The sequence below is a fragment of the Lasioglossum baleicum genome, chromosome 4 (assembly GCF_051020765.1).
Source record: "Lasioglossum baleicum chromosome 4, iyLasBale1, whole genome shotgun sequence".
In the NCBI taxonomy this organism is placed as follows: Eukaryota; Metazoa; Arthropoda; class Insecta; order Hymenoptera; family Halictidae; genus Lasioglossum; species Lasioglossum baleicum.
This window is the reverse complement of record NC_134932.1, coordinates 14,057,626-14,072,631: the sequence shown is the minus strand read 5'-3', so window position 1 is coordinate 14,072,631 and position 15,006 is coordinate 14,057,626.

Here is a 15,006-nt window from a genome sequence, read left to right as displayed (position 1 = left end):
TTAGCAAAAGGAAATATTATAAACATTAAACAGCCAGAAATAATAAATTTATCTGTGAATTGTATTGAATAAATTAATGCGTGCGAATTGCGAATGTTCATGGTTTAAAAGTTATTCCGTATCACGAATACTATTAGCCACTTTGACTAAAAAATTAGGTGGTCAGATAGCTAAGGGATTGCTTGTGGGCATCGCTGTAAAATAGAATTGTTATAAACATTAACCAGCTGAAAATAATAAATTTATCAATAATTGTCACGGCAATCGACATCGATCGATATTCGGTGGGGTGGGGGGTGCCGCTCGAGCTCGGCGGCTCGGCGAGAGCTCTCCGTCAGTCAGTCAGTCAGTCGGGGCGGGGGGACCGGCGTGAGCGGACGTGCTGCGGGACCAGGAACGCCAGGAGAACCGGAGGGACCAGAGGTGGACTAGAGGTCATCTACAGTTACCCTGGCCTACCTTCAACTGTTCATTCAAGGAACAACGGTAAGTTTGATTACTAATATTTTTCAAAGCTTCCTTTGTCTTTTCAAACTTGTCCTTCATACTTTTGAAATTTTCATCGAGACTTGCGATGAAGACTATTGAGTCTTCTTCAAATTTATTAATTTTATTCTTTATAAAAATTACATTTTGAGCGTCCCACTCGTATGCAGGATTATAATTGCTCTTGTGAACTGCTTCGTTGGTTGTATTCGCACTTCTGTGCGGGGTTACAACTGCTCTCATGAGCTGGTTCTTTGGTTGTATTCGCGCTCATGTGCATGGTTAGGTTTGCGCTTATGTGCGGGTTTATATTTGCTCTCGTGAGCTGGTTACGTTCGCATTCGTGTGCGTGATTTAATTCCATATTCAACTGCATTGTTTCTAAATACGATTAGTCTGTTTCAGCTAGATTACAACAGCCCGCTGCTAACAAAGACGACACACCAAATGAAGAGGACACATCAACGAAGAGGAAGAAGACTACAGTGTATTTTGAAGTTAGTTATATACGATCTATATATCAAGTTTGTATATCATCGTTGTAAATATGTCGTGTTTCACAAGTCCCTCTTCCTACAAATTTTCTCATCTTGTTTGAAATTGGCATTCCTCCGATCGGAGGTCCCCCAGGGGCTCACTCACGGATGGGGCCGTGAGTGAGTACGGGGTGTAGCGTCCCCGGGGCACCCGAATCGCCTATAGGCCGCACCCGTGTGCGGGGTTAGTTTGGCTCTCGTGAGCTGGTGTTAGGTTGGCTCTCGTGAGCTGGTTAGATTCGCACTCGTGTGCGGGGTTAGTTTGGTTCTCGTGAACTGGTTCTAGGTTTGCTCTCGTGAGCGGGTATTAGGTTTGCACTCGTGTGCAGGGTTATGTATTGTTATGTCTAACTATATTATTAGTCTGTTTCAGCTAGAATACACCAAGAAGAAGTCATACCAAGAAGAAGACATACCAAGAAGAGGACAAACCAAGAAGAGGACAAACCAAGAAGAGGACAAACCAAGAAGAGGACAAACCAAGAAGACTGCGGCGTATTCTTAAGTTAGTTTTATTTGCCAAGCAATTATTGTCTTAGCGTCACCCCCGAACCTGAGCCTTCTGCTCAGGCTCATGTTTCTTATTTGCGAATCAAAGCTTTCTGCTTTGATTCTTCCCCTTTTGCGATTTAGTTGTTTGGTCCCCAATAATTGCTCGGCTTGCGTGCGTTAATTTTTAAGAGCTTGTACTATGCCCATCTGTATATACCCATAATATTGTAGTAATTATTGGCATTGGTATTATTCGCTCGATTTAACGTTTTTGGTTTAATCTCTAAATCTGTAATACCATATACATATGCATATCTAGTTATCAGGATATCAGGATACAAAGGTATCAGCATATCAGTTTAGCAGTATATCGCATATCACTATATCTGTATATCAGTATAGAATTACCATAACAATGAATCAGTATAATACCAATGCCAATAATTAATTGCGTGCGTGCGTGCGGTAATTTTTAAACTCGTATATCTTTGTTGTATATATGTCGAGTAATTATTGCCGTAACTTCACTTTACTCGACTCGTATATTTGACTCCGACACAGCCCTCTGCTGTGTCGGACCTTGCTTGTATGTACCAGTCCGGTTGGAGCCAGTATTCGGCGTCGATACATTGAGAGGGTTGGTTCATTGAGACTTGTTCACTCGTATTACCATTCTCTCTGTTCGTAATCCTACCCGGGTTCACCTCAATGCTTTGCGTTGCCTGGTGGCAGGTAGTTGGCAGAGAAATTCTCTGTTCGTCATCCTACCCACGTCATCTCAACGCATTGCGTTGCCTGGTAGCAGGTAGTTGGCAGAGAGATGGTGTTACGTTTGAACACTTCTCACTGTCCATTCCTCTTGGTGAGGACACGTCGGGTATCGGCTCTGACCGGAGATGGGCTGCAACCATTGTACGCGCCGCGTCACCTTCGAACCGGAGCCTTCTGCTCTGGTTCGCTCTTATTTTTTACTTTGAAAGAATCAGAGCCTTCTGCCTGATTCGCCTTCGATCCCCCCTGGATCGGAGACTTCTTCTCCGATTCACACCTTTTGCTTCCCGATAATTACTCGACATACTTGCGTAATTTAGCATAAGTCCATCGTTGTAAGAAAGGGAGCCAGAAGGAATATTGCATTCGTTCTGACTCCCTTTCGGGTCTCTTGTGCAGCAACCTCCTCGTGGTGAGACCTGGGCAATCGGTATTATCCTTTATGTGTAAGAACTTTTAGTGTCTTATGAATAAAGGATAATATCAAGCTAATAGCTGCACATTTAATAAATATGTTGATTTTTCAATAAATTCTATTCCTATACCTATTGTCTTTCACAACATTTTTTAATTTTACCTTCCTTCAGATCAAAATATATGTATTATCCAAGCTGATTTGCCCCGGGCGTGAACAATGTCATATATCGTCTGGTTCTATTTAGGTAAAGAGACGGGATAGTATTTCGTCGGTGATAGTATTATAAGGCAATTACAGAATGGGTAAATACTATATCATTCTTCTTCTACTTGACGAGTATCTCGTCGTTGGTAGAACTTTTAGCGATGTGGTATTTCAGATCACTGTAAGTTCCATGTTATCCCCGCGCCCGGTCGCGCCCGCTTACTGGCACCGACGAGATACTGTTAAAGACTGCCAGCCTTACGGGAGTTGGCGGGACTCGAATTTTTCGGTGTTCTCTTACACCCTCTAGGATATATTCTGACTGGAGTGAGAAACAGGAGGCCACCGACGGCATTTCGTCGGTGCAGAAGACACTGTATTGGTATCGTGTTAGCAACGCGCCCGCGCGCTACACTCACCAGCGTACCTTTGCTATATCCGTGTGCGCTGCTTGTGCCAGCCGCAATCTATTTTTAGCACTTGCCATGTTGCCATGCTTTACGGCGTACGGCTTACGGAAACGAAACTGAAATTCGACTGTCGAGCCGTCGAGCGTATGAATCGCAATCTGGAGCTAGCCTTCGAGTCCCCGTGCAGCGAGGATTTTTTTTAATTTTTATTTTTCATTACTTTTTTAATTACATTTTTTAACCTTCCAAAAAATTAAAAATGTTAAAACTATGTTCAAAATATGTATTCATTTTAAATAGAAACGTTTCGTTACTGTCATAATTGCATTAATAAAAATTGGTATATGAGAACACGTTGATAGTATTTATTAGGACTGATTGGAGAATACGAAAATGCAGGAAGTATTTTTTAGTTTATGAAACAATTTGTAGATATATTAGTTGTCAAACAAATAATAAAATAAATTGTATAATATATATAAATTGATTTTATACACACAATTTGATCTTCTGTCTTCCTATAATAAAAAAATACAGTCATAACTATAATTATAATAGAATTTCATAAAATATTGAGGTTATTGCAAACTCATCTTTTTTCGCGATGATGCTCTAATTTTATTGCTTCTCTCGAATGTCCATTTCCTTCCGAGACAGTGGCGTTTCTAGGTGTAAATAAAAAATGTTGATATAAAATGTATCATAATTAGACTACAATTATTCTAATAACGTGGAATGTAGTACATATTAAGTTTTAATTACCAGGATTTTCTTCTTCGACGTTAAGCACCCTTTACTGTTTCTCGTAATTTACGTATATGTACATTAGGGTGGACCTTATTTTTCGACCATGAAATTTTTTGGTCCCGGAAACCAGAATTGTAACAAATGTTGAGAAAATGATCTGGAAAAATTTTGGGGCCGATTGGATCATGGGAAAATGAGGCGCAGCAAATTTGAAAATTTTGAATTTTTTAAATCTTGACATAAATAGACGTTATGATATATCGTTGAATTTGTCTTTTTTCTCTCTAAGAATCCATATATAGCATAAACAGTTGTTGATAGAAAAAACATCCGTGACCTTGAAAACTTGAAATAATGACTTTGAAAAAATTTTTTTCTCTGATACTATATCCACCTCCTTATATGTATACTACAACTTTTGTTTGAAGAGTTTTTTTCATATATACATGACTGACAGAGATACGGAAGCATACAACTGCGCATATAGCTATTTTCATAGCTACACATGCTGCCGAATAATGCAAATTACGCTTCGTAAACGAAAAAATAGGACTTTTGAGGCAGATAGCGCCTTAGATCGATGTTTTATCTGGCGTTTTTTTTTTGACTAGTGAAAAACCCCGTGTTTGTATTATCGAGAAATGAGTAAATGAATATCTTGCAATCCTGGAAGTCTCTCTACTCCCTTATATATGTATATATAAATAAATTCATTAATACGCTCCAATCTACAAAAGAAAAACAGTTATAATATCGGAAAAAGAAGTTATTATGAATAATAAGTAGTCTGACTGAAACATAGACTGAAGGTGGTCAATGATACCGCTGAACGGGGCGTTAAACTAATGGAGGATCATAATAAAATTTTATATAGAAACAAAGAGGAGAAATAATATATGTATACTATACAAACTGTGTGATGGAATATCGACAGCAGTATCCTGACGCCACAAAACAGATTTGTCAAAGGATTTTTAAATATTTTTTAATATAGAGAGAAACACCTGATCAATCCCTGCATGATTAATTGCTTTTTTAAGAGGCATTGAAGACTGCTTATTAACTGAGAGTTATTAAATTTTTCATTTTCCTCAGAGTCAGTAAGTTCTTTATTTTTCTCGGAGTCACATTAAGTTTTCCATTTTTCTCGGAGTTATCAAATTTTTCATTTTCCTCAGTGTCGTCAAGTTTTTTCATATAGTCCAGTCGGCAGGTCGAAAAAAGGCGTCTACCTGGAAAGTATTCCGAACTTAATGAAATTTTGACACGTCATTTAGGGGTACTCTGGGGTGTCGAATCTCAGTTTTCGACCTCGAGGACTCTGTGCTAACTTGGGGAGGGGGAAAAACCACGATTTTTATTACCTTGTTTTGGTTTTTCGCCTATTACTCAAAAACTGTGGATCCTCAGAACTTTTGTTTTTCATTTTTGGAAAGAGCATTAAATTTTATTCAAACACTGGTCAATCTTTTTTTTGACCCAACAGGCACCGATAGACAGGCGTTCAAAATTAGGAAATGTTTCTCAAAATGACATTTTGAGCCACGCATTGTGACATTTAGCAGGCAATTGCAAGTTTTTGGCTCATAACTTTAGTTTTTCAACATATCTATATATAATCTTCATACTACGGATACCCCTTACATTTTCACTATTAACTGGGGAGGATAGCACAATTTATTTACTTCAACCGAGTGGATTCAAGCCTTTTTATATTTTTGTTGGTGTTATGTTTAATAGCAATATAGATATTAATAATAAAAAAAAAACATCCCCGATCGGACCCCGCCGTCGTTTTTTTCAGTTTTTGAGTAATAGGCGAAAAACCAAAACAAGGTAATAAGAATCGTGATTTTTTCTCCCAAGTTAGCACAGGGTCCTCGAGGTTGAAAATTCAGATTCGACACCCCAGAGTACCCCTAAATGACGTGTCAAAATTTCATTAAGTTGGGAATACTTTCCAGGTAAAAGTACCTGGCGACTGGACTATACGCGCTGTCGTAAAAAAAGTTCTGGTATGTTGATAGTCTAAAAATATGATCACAATGCTATTTTTCAATTTCTCTAAAAAACCTGCATTCGTCGAATTTTTGCGTGTTTTTCACTTTGTGTAATTAACATTTTGAACCAAAAAATCGGGAAAAAATCTCAAATATCAATTTCAATTAAATGCAATTATATGATTAAATTAATGCAAGCAAATGGGGAAAATTGACCGAAAATTGAATGGCACAACGGCTGTTTAAATACTTCGAAGGACTACCTCGTCCGGCTAGGCCCTTCATTCCAAATTGTAATATTCCAATATTCCAAACCATTTTAAATATATTCAAGTACTATTTAAAACTATTAATGAGTTTTAACAACAAAATATTTTAAATAGAAAACTAAATTTTGACATATAAGATAAGATTATAGCAAGCTTGCTATAAATGTCGAAAACTCGAGTCTGGCCAGATATGAGACATTCAATTTTCAGGAAACACTATTCTATGATGACGAACGGAGAAAAGGGAAGTGAAGCTCGGGGGCTTCGGTCGCCGTGGAGTGGAGTGAAACATTGTAACATATATATTGATACGGGTCGGGTCGGGTATATCGGTGTGAGACTACTAATCAAACAACAAAGCTTAATTATTTATCATTACTTTTTTATAGGATTTTCCTTAACATATTTGGTGAATTTTGTTTCTTTTTATGAAAATGGTACCAAAATTATATAATTCCGATGATATTTGCTTATGCAATGAGCGACGCAAGTTTCGGACACAAAGAAGGACAGCGTCGGGAAAAGAAGAGACGCGGATAGTCCTTATTCTTTTAAGATTTCGACTTCGACTTCGTCTGATCTTCGCCTCGTCGCACAATGTACTCATAAATGAATCATGTTTCAGGAAGTGGTTCAGTTCAGAATGAAATAAAATAATGTTACACGCACTTTTTAAATAGCGTCATATATGGTGCAAGAAATATTCGTATAGAGTCAAATAGAATTATTTTTTTAGATATCTTCGTGCGAAATACTGCCTCTAAATAACATTGTATGGATAGGAGCCGTCGAAAATTAGTTTAATTAGTTAATACTTTTATCTTGTTACTACCTCTGCTTTAATAATTGCTGTCAATAATGCTGTCGAGCATTACAAGTATGGGATAAATAAGTAAAAAAATTAATTTTCTGTTTCCTACTAAGGATCTTAATAAGAACGATTGAATTTTGTCATTACATAACATAACAGAATATTTTTTAAGAATCATTATTTTATATATAACGCAATAATGTTCAAATTACTATTTAAATTCCAATATACATTTGTAGAATATTACGTAGTAGTTACTTTCATTTTTCCTTCATCTATAAACTATCGATTATATTGTAAACAATTATTACAATGGTGATAATAACGGAAATAAGAATACAATAAGAGAATTATACATATACATATAGTATTATAAGGCAATTACAGAATGGGTAATGTCAGCATTCTACTATATCATTCTTCTTCCACTTGACGAATATCTCGTCGATTGTGGAACTTTTACCGCTGTGGTATATCAGATCACTGTAACTTTCCCGTTATCCCCGCGCCCACTCGCGCCCACTTACCGGTCCCGCGGAATAACACAGGGGCTGGCAGTCTTTAATAGTATCTCGTCGGTGTTACTGGTCCCGCTGAATCGCACACGGGCTGGCAGTCTTTAATAGTATCTCGTCGGTGCTGCCAGCCTTATGGGAGTTGGCGAGCCCGAATATTTCGGAGTTTCTTACGCCCTCTGGGATATATTCTGGCTCCATCCAGAGAAACAGAAGGCCAACGACGGCATTTTGTCGGTGAAGAAGACCACTGAGGAGATTCTCGTCGCGATCCATCGGTGAGAATGCGAATTATCACGAAACTATATCGATTATTATTAAATGTTACATTCTCCGCCATATTTCAGACGATGTTTTGGCACTATTTTGGCACTATTTAGAACTTTTAGCGATGTGGTATATCAGATCACTGTAACTTTCACGTTATCCCCGCGCCCATTGCGCCCGGTTACCCGTCCCCCTGAATAACACAGGGGCTGGCTGTCTTTAATAGTATCTCGTCGGTGCCAACTCCCATAAGCACCGACGAGAAATAGTATTTCCAATTTCTTCATCGGATCGATCCTATCATGAAGAGCAAGCTGCACAGGTGTAGACATGGTTGCCTATGTTAAGGATAACTGATATGGAGTGGAAACAGTTTATCTATTGTTGGTTACGACTCGTTATCGCCGCAGATAATATCAAGGCAAATTATTTTGCTGAATCCTGGGAGTAAATTTTCAAAGCATTCTTAAAAAACAAATTAAATAATTCATTTCAATGTTTTATTCTTTTCACTACTTGCATACAGAGATTCGTGAGTGATGAATATTGAAAGGACGGTATTAACCATTAAGGAAAGTTTCAATTTATTAATGCTCAATTCTGTTAGACAACCCCTCACGTTATGGAGGAGATGCCTAGCAATATTAATAACTATGTGGAAAGAAGCTATTATACTGTACGGACAATGATCTTTAGAACCAACAACCAACAGAACGAAGGGGCGAATTTTCGTGCTGTATTCCCGACGTTTTCCATTAAGAAGAATCATTCTTCGGTTCGGTCGTGTCACGAATTACCACGCAGCCAACATAAAAGCTGGGTCAGGAAAGAGATGCATATATATGTATGTATGTATGCTGACTGCACTATCGGGTGCGTGCACCGCCACATCGCGTTAGCCATTCCTTATATCGTAATCTAAGGAGGTGGCTGGCCGCACGGTCACGGGGTTGAGCTTGCATGCTTTCAAACAGAGTAGGTTAGAAGGTTCGTGAATTTCTCATGAAGGAAAATGTACGGTCCGTCGTTGTCGGCCACCTAGCCAGCAACTTTCCCTTCGACAAAATGGTGACCAGTGTCACCGAGATGCTACCACGCTGCCTGAAAGTCTCGAAATCATCCTTACTGAAAAGATTTATCTTCACATTGTTACACAGAGCAAGAGAAACAATCTACAGCGGGTGTACAAAGTATTCGTACACCATTTAACACTAAAAATAACAAGACTGAACTTACTTAGATTTTTCTCAATTTATATAATAATATGTGAATAAATAAAGATATTTATTGAATAATTTCTGATGGCAGCAACTTTATAATCTCAATAATTAAAATATAAAACATGTGAAAACGGTCATATTTGACCGGTCGTGGTACGGTTAGTATTAACAACGAATAACTTTTTCAAAATTCGACCCAACAGCTTCAGTTTCTTTCAGACGCTAGAAGGATTAGTTTACTAGCGGGTGTGTAAATAAAGATGTACGAATTCTTTGTACACCCAGTGTACATACACTTCGCAACATTCTATTTCTACGAGAATCTTCACGATCTAAATTTGATCCACCCAGATTATTCAACAGGACATTCAGTTTCCTCGTTCCGTTAAAAAATGTAGAATAAGAGAGGAGATAATGTTGTTTAGCAATTTGAATACATACTCGGAAAGAGAACGCGGACGGCAACTTTGTTTTTCGTGAATTATACAGAGCCTTTGAAATTGGTTTACCATGTTCCCAAGCTGTCAGATAATGCACCAATATTTTCGTACACGAATCTAGGGAAGTTCTCTTTATTTCAACAGCAGCACGGCTCGTCCACTATGATCGGGAGAAGAATTCACGGGGAACGAACGAGGAAACAACAATTGGCGAGGTATTCGAGACTCGGTTATTGTGCTTCGCGTAGCTGCACGCTAGAAGCACCAGCAAAACGACAAAAACCATCGCGAACGAGCCGGTTCCGTGTGTTTTCGGCGCGACGCGACGCGACGCGCAACGGCCTCCGGGAAAAAAGTCGAGCCTCCCCAGTTCGTCGCTCGGATACCACGCGACTATATCGGGATTAAATTCATTCGCGCGAGACCCACCACTGCACATTTACGTCGAGTCATTCGGAAAACCCTCGTGGATTTCTACCGGATAAGGAAAATCCTTTTTTCGTTCGGAAGATCATAGAAAAATGTCTGAGGCGTTCGATTAGTTCGACTGCAGCCTTTCGTGGTCTTTATGATAAAAAATGAATTGGTTGCCTCTTTTGATCCAGCATTTCACATTTCACGTGATTACAATTATTGAAATAATAAACATGATTTCCTAAGGAATGGTTGTATCAATATATTTAGTAGAGCACGTATTACAATAGGGACCGCACAAAGTCTAAATAAAATCAATCTTGTCATTTTTATAAGGGAACACGTACCAGTTACTTTTAAGGCTCGGTAGGTTTAGTGTTAATTTCCCCCGAACCGAAATAAAATCACATTTTGTTGTTATTACTGGACAGCGGATTTTAAACATTTTTAACTGTATTAAACTGTTACATTATTTTTAACCTATTAAACATATCTACACAGAAGATAAATTTCTATTTCATTCCAGTATGTTGCAATTCGGGTGGAACATTTTTATTTTACATTAAGATACGCTGTCTAGTTATTACTGTACAGCCATTGGAGAACATACAGGCATACGATAGATCTACATTTTCTTTATCTAGGAAACGATGAACACTACAAACAAGTTCTAATCACTGCAGCCGTAAAATAAATCGTAGTGCAAGGGGTTAACGATATTTAGAGGCTATATTATATTCGAAGAGCCACTAAAATTCGAGGGACATAACGGTATTAACACATTACCGACCGGTGATTTTTGCTTAATTTTGAAAAATTTATGGTTCAGGGCTAAACACTTTTTAATGGAACCTTCAATAGCAACAGCAATTTTCATTGTGAACTAACAAGTCATACTCAGTAACGTCATCTAATACTTTCAATTAAGATTGTGATGAAAAAGAAAACTTCTATGCTTTCTTTTGATACAGCACAATAGGACCGTTTATTTTGAGAGTTTTGTTGTTTCGAGAAAATTAAAGGTTAGCATATTAGTCAATTCAAAAATATAAATTAATTATGTCAAGTCTGGCAATGTTTCTACTCATTTATCAATATGTAATTTGATTATATAAATTTCTTTTAGGCGAATTCAACTAAAATAATATATATTTACGGACTGTATGTAAATGGACTTACACCATTTTCATAATTAATCAATTGTAAAAATCATTGAATTTCAATTAAGAAAAATTAAATATCACTTAAAATATATTTTATTATTTAACATAAAATATTGCTATTATTTATTTATGCTGTTTATGTGGCAGTGTTTTCCAATATTCATGATGCACAGGAGGTATATATATATATACATAGAGGGGGTATATAAGGCAAGAATTGCTCTATGTATGTCCTTATATTTATCGTATGTAATAGGTCTGGCATCGTTATACAAAGGCGCCATGGCGATTCTTTCAAATTTTTACGTCTTCGACATGTAGGTGATAAATCTAACGTCTTAAATTCTGTGTCCTCCATTGACGTTTTATATATTAAAATAGTATACGGTGCACTTTTGCGAAACCTCATCCAACATATTTTCAGCCAATTTACCTTTTCTCCATTAATGTTTTTCTTACCCATTTTTTAATTGCGTTTTGTAGATTATTTGTTGAAACGAAATTCTCTCGTTTCATTTCGTGTAAAATGTAAATTTATTATTTTGTCTACATTGTTTTATAACATCATAGTAAACCTGTGGTGTGGTAACGCGTGACCCCGCCACCTATGTCTATGGAAATTGGACTTACACCACTTTCATAATCAATCGCTACGTAATTTCTTTTATTGGACATTTTTTGGTTTATCGAACCAATTTTAAATTGAACAAAGCATTGGCATTTTTAAGATATTATATATTAACTAATTATAAATAAAATGTTTAGGGTAAAGTGCCCAAATATGAACCGCTTTTTGTTGGTCATTTTTTAATTATTTTAGAATGCTCTTTTTCGTCCAAAAAATTACCAGTTGTAAGTAGATGCATTTCCTCCCTATAAGATTCTGGGGTCAAGTTTGCTCAAAAATTAATACAGCTTGGGAAAAATATTTTTTTTTGTGGTGTGTCATTTGCAGGTTCCAGCGGAAGGAGGTCTTAATGTGGTACACCTTGAGTCCCTAATATGACACCTAGTGCCATATTTGGCACCCATACCAAGAATGTCAATATATATATAGCTATACCCATATTAGGGAACCCTTGGTAGTGCCATATTGGGAAGTCCATGCGGACTGATAATACAAGCTACTGACAAAGAGAAAATGAATTTCAGCCCAAACCAACAGTTTGCAAACATTAATATAAATAAACTGAAACTACAGATATGTTCAAACATTTCAAAATCACTTACCTTCCTTGAAAAAGGTACAATCGAAAATCTAACCACAAAAATATTTAACACGTGGAGCCACAACTGGCGGAGGATCGGTACTAAAATCTATAGATATGGTGCGATTGCACTGCACACTGTAAACTATTGTTTGAGGATTTTCTCACTAGAGTGCGATTTCTCCTTTACAAGATGTAAGGTAGTGTCATAATTACACTAAATTAATCACAAATTATGTAATATCCATTTTTTTAAATGGACTTACACCACTTTCAATATAAACGGTCCAATTATTGAAAATCCTATTAATAAGCTTTCGGTAGGTAATATGTTAAAATAACGTAAGCTATTCTAAGCTTAATACGTCGGTAAAATGATAGTCGGTGAGTCAGGGTGTGCGACCACCCTCGCCGCAGTTACCAGGGGTCTTAGGAATGCGAAGTGCGTTCCTAAGGACTTAGAACAACTTCTCCTCGGAGGAACTTTCCTAAGTATACGAAAAGTTGTCTTATTGTTAGTAAAGCCGTCTGGGTGGTTAGTCATCTGGTATTCAGGTTAAACAGCAGTCCTCTCGGCGCTAAGAACGGTTGACCACCAGCGCACTTTTCAAGAAACAGACTGAATTTATTTGTCGAGTATAGTCGCGGCGGCAATCCAATCTTCTCAAGCTTGAAATAGCAGTGTTCGATGAGGGCGCGAGGGAGAGAATGCAACAGAACCGGACTCGACTGTTTCGTGTTGCATGCGGCCGAGGGTGGCAAGCCACCGTGGACTATTACGGTGTGCCACGCGGCTTTTCTGACCACCGCAGGATACTCAGGAAGTCCTGCATGGGAAGTGAAATGAGCTTCTTGCGTGAACAATACGGCCCCGATGACCGTTCCTCGGTATCGCGTCAGGAATGCCGGAGTAATCGCGATTTCGAGAACAGTATCCTTCATCGAAAACAGGGAACAATATACACTGCCGGCCAAAAGTTTCGAATCACGGTGTAAATTCAGAAAAACAGGATGTTTATAAGAAATATGGAATGCCGTTAGAGCAACCGAGGAAGATTCATTTGTCAAAAACTTACGAGTAGTATGTCTTATATTTTGTATTATTTCCTTTTATCAAGGAATGCGTGTTTTTCTTCAAATTGCTCTTTCATTAAAAAATTGCCTTTATTCTTAATGATAGCCTGACATATTCAGGGCAACCTGGCAATTACTTTTTCGGATGTTTCTAATTTGATATTCTTCCGTGCTGCTTGTAGAAGTTGCCAAAGATGTTCCGTTAGAAAAGAGCATTCCGAGCATTGCTTTACATATAAGAAGATGCTATTCCGAAATATTATTTCTATACAGATAAGTTAACATTTGATGTAACAATCATCATTTCAAAATTGATCGGTATATTCGATTTTTATGTTACGGATGACAAACAGGTGTTCAAGATCATCTCTGGCATGAACCGTCCTAGATAAACGAACAGAGCCACCCCAGATAAATCTACATAGCTATTTACTTTAGGGCCCAAACATACGCACGATCAATTGGACGTTGACAAAATACGAATGTTTGCTCAAAGGGTACTAACAAGTGCCACCAATCATTGCAGGGGTATATAAGTCCTTGCATTTCTGCCCTCGGGGGCTAGTACTATCGTAGTCACGAATCGTGTCGCGTCGTGCTGCATCTCGGAAATCAACTACCAGTGAGATCGGGCAAAAGTTCCCCTTCGAATCAAAGTTAACCGTATAGATTCCGCGAGTTCGGTGTAAAATCTATTAGGCAGTGATAAGGTTGCTCCGAGACCCCCGCATTGCCAATGCGTCAACACCGTGCATCCTAGTTTAGGTAATATCTTCTTTCAATACCTTCTATTCTAAATTCAATCCGTTCGTGACAATTACAAAATTCTAATACGAATTCTTATGAACAGAATATATTTTTGTTCTTTGATAATTAACGCAAATTCATTAAACCCATAATTATTGTCCAATATCTTAATCGAGTAATTGAACGTCCCCACACGATACAATCTTACCGCTCGGATTGTATCAATTAAATTATACTAGTTACGAGGCTTACTAACAATCCTAGCGACTCCCTGATTTCGCATCAGGCTCGTTCGCGGCATACCAATTGTCCAAACAGAGGTTTATCCAATCTAGTGGCTCCCCAATTTCGCATTGGGTTCGTCCGCGTACCTTAACTAACAAATTGATACCATATTCCTAGGGTAACAACACTTCGCCGGCCACTCGTGCTGCTCGCGGCCCTGGCTCGTAACATTTATAAAAATCAGCAAGTGATTCGAAACTTTTGGCCGGTAGTGTACATATCTAGTAATTCGATTAAATAGTTCAAATATCTCGTACAATAACAAAGGTCCTATTTAGCGCGCGACAATTCCTGCGAGCACACCGTACTTGTCGAAATACAAATGTCCCTAGTAGCAGCAACGAAGTGAACAGGTCCTTCGATGGAATAGAATTTTTATTCGTTGTGTTTCGACTTTTCGAGGGGGATTTTTTGATTCGCGGGACCGCCGCAAGTCCTTTCGAAGTCCGGAGGTTTGTTCCGAGTGGGTGGAGCTATTTCTTGGTCTTGGGCCGCTTCCTCTTTTTCTCCTCGGGTTGGAATTAGACTA